This window comes from Oratosquilla oratoria, chromosome 23, assembly GCF_046742065.1.
Source record: "Oratosquilla oratoria isolate Oo_2021 chromosome 23, ASM4674206v1, whole genome shotgun sequence".
NCBI lineage: Eukaryota > Metazoa > Arthropoda > Malacostraca > Stomatopoda > Squillidae > Oratosquilla > Oratosquilla oratoria.
This window is the reverse complement of record NC_134799.1, coordinates 46928703-46937638: the sequence shown is the minus strand read 5'-3', so window position 1 is coordinate 46937638 and position 8936 is coordinate 46928703.

Sequence of the window (8936 nt, the reverse complement as noted above, 5' to 3'; positions counted from 1 at the left end):
TTGTTGATTATTTTATTACGTGTAGCTTCGATACAACGTACAATCTTTTTGTCTTCAAATTTGACGTATCTTAGTAGTTGTCCTATTGTGGCCGACGTTTCGGAACTTCCTGGTTCCATCTTCTGGGCAATCTGATGTGCAGTGTCTGTGTATGTCGTATTTATTCATGGAGTTGGGATCATAAGGCTTCTTGCAGGAAGAGGTCTCCTCTGATTGGTTGCCTAGGACCAATAGGGGAGCCGGGTTACTGGAGATCTGGGAGACCTCTCCCAGTGCGTGTAGTGATTCTGTCTGTGTTCAGTCTCTTCATGGATGGTAAGACGCGCAGGTCTTCGGTCTGGATGTTGATGTTAGGATGGTTATCTTGTATGTATATGGCTTCCAGGAACAGTAGCCGTCGGGGATCCGATTCCCTGTCTATGATTGTCGTGTTATTGTCTAGGTCTTTTCTTGTTAGTGCTTTGTTGTGGGAAGAGGTATAGTGTGACTTGATTGATCCGTTGGACAGGTGGCATGTTAGGCGTCGTGTTAATTGTGTTGTTGTCATACCAATGTAAGTGTGAGATCCACACGCCTCACTATTGCATTTATATTGGTATACAACGTGGTCTTGTTGTAGTGTTGTTTTTGTGGTGGTGGGTTGGTTACGGATAATCAATTGGGCTGTTTTCTTAGTATTGTAAGCAGACGCCTGATGTGTGCTTGGGTCTCCCTCTGGACGTAGACCTAGAGCGGTTGCGGTAGTATCTTGGTGACGGGGGTCGTTGTTGAAGATTGGCAACCTGCTCTTGGAGGGCGCTAACCTGGAGGGTGAGTTTGGAGATTAGCTCGGTTAACGTCATGCTTACGTGATTAATATGCAGCGATGTTCGTGGGCAGCTGGGTTGGCGGGGCTGGGCAGGCTGGGTCAACGGGCAGGACAACCCGGGACGGCGGGGCTGGGCACGGCAGGGCGGCGGGCGGGGCTGGGCACGGCAGGGCGGCGGGCGGGGCTGGGCACGGCAGGGCGGCGGGCGGGGCTGGGCACGGCAGGGCGGCGGGCGGGGCTGGGCACGGCAGGGCGGCGGGCGGGGCTGACCGGGTCGCCGGGGCCGGGCTGGACGGGTAGGCCGGGCGGGACGAGAAGGCTGCGGCAGTGGCGGCGGTAGTCCAGGGCAGGCAGCAGGGGCGTCGAGAGTAGTCCACGGCTGGCGGCAAGGGCGGCGGAAGTCCGGGGCAGGCGACGGTCACTCCAGGGTCACCAAATGTAGTGGTTACTACAATTGTCCTTCTTGGAGGAAGCTAGGATATTTAAAGTCAATCCCATGACTGATCTGTTTATTGGAAATGACGATGATGGTATTTACAATATTTGTGGCGAAATTCTGGATTCTTTGTCTTCAGTATACAATTATTCAAACAAAAACAACATTACAACAAGACCACGTTGTATACCAATATAAATGCAATAGTGAGGCGTGTGGATCTTACACATTGGTATGACAACAACACAATTAACACGACGCCTAACATGCCACCTGTCCAACGGATCAATCAAGTCACACTATACCTCTTCCCACAACAAAGCACTAACAAGAAAAGACCTAGACAATAACACGACAATCATAGACAGGGAATCGGATCCCCGACGGCTACTGTTCCTGGAAGCCATATACATACAAGATAACCATCCTAACATCAACATCCAGACCGAAGACCTGCGCGTCTTACCATCCATGAAGAGACTGAACACAGACAGAATCACTACACGCACTGGGAGAGGTCTCTCAGATCTCCAGTAACCCGGCTCCCCTATTGGTCCTAGGCAACCAATCAGAGGAGACCTCTTCCTGCAAGAAGCCTTATGATCCCAACTCCATGAATAAATACGACATACACAGACACTGCACATCAGATTGCCCAGAAGATGGAACCAGGAAGTTCCGAAACGTCGGCCACAATAGGACAACTACTAAGATACGTCAAATTTGAAGACAAAAAGATTGTACGTTGTATCGAAGCTACACGTAATAAAATAATCAACAATGAATCCTCTTTAGCCTTCAACCTCGTATGTTTACAAGAGAATATCTTTATATATATACATTTATACATCTATATATCTTTATATCTATAAGTCTATATGTCTATATGTCTATATATCGGTCTATCTCTCTCTCTCTCTCTCTCTCTCTCTCTCTCTCTCTATATATATATATATATATATATATATATACATATATATATATATATATATATATATATATTTACATATTTATGTATTTATATATATGTTCATTTATATATTTATATATTCATATATTTATATAATTATATATATTTACATATTTATATATCTATATATTTATATATTCATTTATATACTTATATATTTATATATATATATACTTATATATTTATATATTTATATATTTATACAGTATATTTATATATTTATATATTTATATATTTATCCATTTATATATTTATATATTTATATATTTATATATTTATATATTCATATATTTATATATTTATATATTTATATATTTATATATTTATATATTTATATATATATATCTATATTCTTATATATTTAGATATGTAAATATTTATATATTTGTGTATTTGTATAATTGTATTTTTGTATATTTGTATATTTTCATATCTATATATTTCTATATTTGTATATTTATATACTTACATATTTACATATTTATATATCTCTATATCTTTATATCTATATATCTATATATCTACATGTCTATATATCTATACTTCTATACATCTATATATCTTTATATATATATATGTCTATATGTCTATATATCTATATATTTATAGCATTTATATGTTTATATATTTTCATACTTATATATATTTGTATACTTATATATATATCTTTATATATTTATATGGATGTGGTACAGATGAGAGTAAAAGGGAAGAGATAGGTAGTATGTTTGTGAGAAGAAAGATGGATGTGTTGGCTCTGAGTGAAACTAAGTTGAAAGGGAAGGGTGAGTGTAAGTTTGGGAGTGTAAGTGGGAAGTTATCAGGAGTGAAGAGAGGGCGAGGGAGGGAAGGGGTGGCTATTCTAGTAAATGAAGAGATAGGTAAACGGGTAGTGGAATGGAAGGAGGTTTCCTCAAGGATAATGTGGATGAAGGTGAAACTGGGGAAGGAGATGTGGGTCTTTGTAAGTGCATATGGGCCTGGCAGTGAGAAGAGTGTAGAAGAAATGGAGGCCTTTTGGATATATCTAAATGAGTCCATAGAGGATTTGGGAAGAAATGTCAATGTGATAGTACTGGGAGATCTTAATGCTAGGGTGGGAAATGGTCCAATCGATGGAGTGGTTGGGAAATGTGGAGTTCCAGGAAAGAATCGTAGGGGAGAGTTGATGGTGGAAATGTGTCTAGAAAGAGAGTTGATGATAACAAATACAGTGTTTCGGAAGAAAGTCAAGCATAAGTACACATGGGAGAGGGTGGTGGAGGGAAGGGTGGTAGATAGAGCGCTAATGGATTATGTAGTGGTAAATAGGATTATGATAGGAAGAATTAAGGATGTACATGTGCTAAGGGGAGAGTGTGGGGGAATATCAGATAATTTTTTGGTCGAAGGTAAGTTGAAAGTGGAGGATAGATGGAGGAAGAGGAAAGGGACAAAAGGTAGGGAGGTTCTTAGAGTGAACTCTTTGAATAAGAAGGAAAAGGAGAAGGAGTACAAGAAGAAGCTGAAGGAGGAATGGGAGGGAGTAAAGGGTAGAGTAGAGCTGGGTGTGGAGGAGGAATGGGGATGGTTCAAGGAGGGAGTCATAAAGTGTGCAAAGATGGTGTGTGGAACAAGAAGGGCAGGGGGAAATAGAAGAAAGGGTAGTGAATGGTGGGATGAGGAAACAAAAAATGTTGTAGAAGAGAAGAAGCGAGCTTTCACAGATTGGTTACAAAATAGGACGAGGGAGTCATATGAGAGGTACAAAGAAAAGAAAAGAGAAGTAAGGTAAAAGGTAAAGGAGGCAAAGAGGAGAGCAGATGTGAAATGGAGTAAGAGTTTGACAGAAAATTTTGAAAGTAATAAAAAGATGTTTTGGAAAGAAATTAAGAGAGGAAGAGGAGGCGAATCAAGTAGAGAAGAAAAGGTAAAAGGTGCAGATGGAGAGATGATAATGGAAGAGAAGGCAGTAAGGGGAAGATGGGCAGAATATTTTAGGGAGTTGCTAAATGTGAAGGAGGATAGGGAAGGAAAGATTGCTGCAGTGGGAAGTGCGAAGGAAATGAGAGTGATGAATGAGGAGAATGGAGGAGAAATAAGGAAGGAGGAGGTGAAGGCAGTTGTTAAGATGATGAAAGCAGGTAAGGCACCTGGTCTGGATGGATGCCATGCAGAATGTCTCAAAAAGGGAGGTACAGTGATGGTGGACTGGTTGGTGAGGTTATTTAATGATTGTTGGAGAGAGGGTAGAGTGCCGGAGGACTGGAGGAGTGCCTGTATAGTTCCTCTTTACAAGGGAAAAGGGGACAAGTGTGAATGTAGTAGTTTCAGAGGGATTAGCTTGTTGAGTGTAGTTGGGAAGGCTTATGGGAGGATCTTGGTTGAGAGGATTAGGAGAGGAACAGAAGGAGTAATTGGTGAGGAACAGTGTGGATTTAGGACAGGTAGAGGTTGTGTAGATCAGATCTTTGTGGTAAGACAGATATGTGAGAAAGCTATAGAAAAGGGGAAGGATGTTTTTTGGGCTTTTATGGATCTGGAAAAGGCTTATGATAGAGTAGACAGGAGGGCACTGTAGGAGGTTATGCAGATATACGGGATAGAAGGAAATCATCTGGGAGCTGTCAAGAGTTTTTATGAGAATAGTAGAGCTTGTGTCAGGATTGGAAATGGAGAGAGTGAGTGGTTCGAGGTAAAGGTGGGACTTCGTCAAGGATGCGTTATGTCGCCCTGGCTGTTCAACTTAAACATGGATGGGGTAGTGCGAGAAATAAATGCAAGGGTAGTGGGCAAGGGATTGGAGATGGTTAAAGAAAATGGAGAAAAGTGGGAGTTGAGCCAGCTGTTGTTTGCGGACGACACTGCGCTTGTGGCAGGATCGGAGGAGGGATTGAGGAAGTTGGTGGCAGAGTTTGGGAGAGTATGTGATAGAAGAAAGCTAAAGATAAATGTGGGTAAAAGTAAGGTGATGAGATGTACAAGGGGTGAAAGTGGCAGTAGACTGGGAGTGAGCATTAAGGGAGAGCGACTGGAGGAAGTGAATAGTTTTAGATACTTGGGTGCAAATGTGGCAGGGAAAGGTGGAGTGAAAGTGGAGGTAAATTGTAAATTGAGAGAAGCGAGTAAATGCCTTGCTGGATTAAAGAGTGTAATGAGGAATAGACATTTGGGAATGGATGCTAAGAGGAGATTGTATGAAGGAGTGATTGTGCCAACAGCACTGTATGGGGGAGAAACATGGAACATAAGAGAAGAAGAGAGAAGGAGTTTGAATGTGTTTGAGATGAGGTGTCTGAGAAGTATGATGGGGGTTACTAGGCTAGATAGAGTGAGAAATGAGGAGGTGAGGAGGAGAACAGGGGTGGAAAAGGAGCTGGGAGATAGGGTTGATGAAAAAATATTAGGATGGTTTGGACACATGGAAAGAATGAGTGAAGAAAGACTAGTAAAAGAGGTGTGGAAGACAGATGTGGATGGAGTGAACATGAAGGGACGTCCTAGGATAAGGTGGATGGATGGGGTGAAGGGGGCTTTGGGGAAGAGGGGAATGTCTGTTGAGGAAGGACGGGAGAGGACAGAAGACAGGGGTGAATGGAGAATGGTTGTATATGGATGATGTTGTGATAGCATGAGGTGGAATGGGCGGGTGGATGGGGGGTGAGGTAGTATTTGTGAGCAAAATTTGACGCAACAAGAAGGGATTTCTCCCCGTCCTCTCATTTTATGCAATGGAGGGACGGAGAGGGGGGGTCGCCGATTTAATGAAGCGGCCTTGCTGTGGATGTGCTGTGTCTTCCGACACTGCTTCTGACCCAGGGCAGTGGCCAAGGTGCAGGGATGGCCCGTCATTCAGGAGGTGCTAAGATAAGAGTGAGGGTGGAGGGGTGTGGAGTGTTGTCAGGGATGGAATGGGTGGGAATGATTTTATGCCTTTTTCGTTTTGGCTACCCCCCTTGTAAGGGGGAAAAAGCCTTGGTATATGTATGTATGTATATATTTATATATTTACATATTTATATATTTATATATTCATATATATATATATATATATATATATATATATATATATATATATGTATATATATATTCATATATTTATATATTTATATATATATATATCTATATACTCATATATCAATATATTTATATATATATTCATATATTTATATATCTATACATTTATATCTTTATATATTCATATATTTATATATCTATATATTTATTTATTTATATATTTATAAATTTATATATTTATATATTTATATATTTATATATTTATATATTTATATATTAATATATTTATAAATTTATATATTTATATATTTATATATTTATATATTTATATATTTATATATATATATATATTTATATATTTATATTTTTATATATTCATAAATTTATATATTTATATATTTATATATTTATATATTTATGTATTTATATATTTAAATATTTATATATTTTTATGTTTATATGTTTATATATTTATATCTATATATTTATATATTTGTATATCTATATATTCATATATTCATATATTTATATATTCATATATTCATATGTTTATATATCTATATGTTTATTTATATATTCATACATTTATATATTCATATATTTATATATTTATGTATTTATATATTCACTTATTTATATATGTATATATTCATTTATATATTTATCTATTTGTATATTTATACATTTATACATTTATACATTTATACATTTATACATTTATACATTTACATATTTAAATATTTATATATTTACATATTTACATATATATATTTATATATTTATATATTTATATATTTATATATTTATATATTTATATATTTATATATTTATATATTTATATATTTATATATTTATATATTTATATATTTATATATTTATATATTTATATATTTATATATTTATATATTTATATATTTATATATTTATATATTTATATATCTATATATATATATATATATATATATATATATCTATATATTCATATATTTATATATTTATATATTTATACATTTATACATTCATATATTTATATATTTATATATTTATATATTTATACATTTATACATTCATATATTTATATATTTATATATTTATATATTTATTTGTTAATATATTTGTATATTTATATATATATATATTTACATATTTATATATTTATATATATATATTTACATATTTATATATATATTTATATTTATATATTTATATATATATATATTTATATATTTATAGATTTATACATTTATATATTTATATATTTACATATTTATATATTTACATATTTACATATGTATATATTTATATATTTATATATTTATATATTTATTTATTTATTTATTTATACATATTTTTATATATAGTTATATATATATTTATATATTTATATATTTTTATATTTATATTTATATATTTATATTTATATATATTTATATATTTATATATTTTTATATTTATATATTTATATATTTATATATTTATATATTTATATATTTATATATTCATATATTTATATATTTATATATTTATATTCATATATTCATATATTCATATATATATATATGTATATTTCTATATTTCTATATTTCTATATTTCTGTATTTCTGTATTTCTGTATTTATATATTCATATATTCATATATTTACATATTTAGATATTTATCTATATTCATTTATATATTGATATATTTATATTTTTACATATTCATATATTTACATATTTATATATTTATATATATATATTTATATATTTATTTATTTATTTATCTATATATCTATATATGTATATATCTATTTATTTATATATTTACATATTTATATACTTATATATTTATATATTCATATATTTATATATCTATATATTTATATATTTATATATTCATATATTTATACATTTACATATTTATTTATTTATATGTTTGTATATTTATGTATTCATATATTTATATATCTATATATCTATATACTTATATATTTATATATTTATTTATACATTTATATAACTATATATGTATATATTTATATATTTATATATCTATATATTTATATATTTACATATTGATATATTGATATATTGATATATTGATATATTGATATATTGATATATTTATATATCTATATAATTATATATTTATATATTCATATATCTATATATTTATATATTTATATATTTATATATTTATATATTTATATATTTATATATATATATATATTTATATATTTTTATTTTTATATATATTTTTATATTTTTATTTTTATATATTTGTATGTTTATATATTTTTATATATCTGTATATTTATATATTTGTATATGTTTATATATATATATGTATATATTTATATATTTATATATTTATATATTTATATATTTATATATTTATATATTTATATATTTATATATTTATATATTTATATATTTATATATTTATATATTTATATATTTATATATTAATATATTAATATATTAATATATTTATATATTGATATATTGATATATTGATATATTGATATATTGATATATTGATATATTGATATATTGATATATTGATGTATTGATATATTGATATATTGATATATTGATATATTGATATATTGATATATTTATATATCTATATAATTATATATTTATATATTCATATATCTATATATTTGTATATTTATATATTCATATATTCATGTATTCATATATTTATATATTTACATATTTATACATTTATATATTTATATATT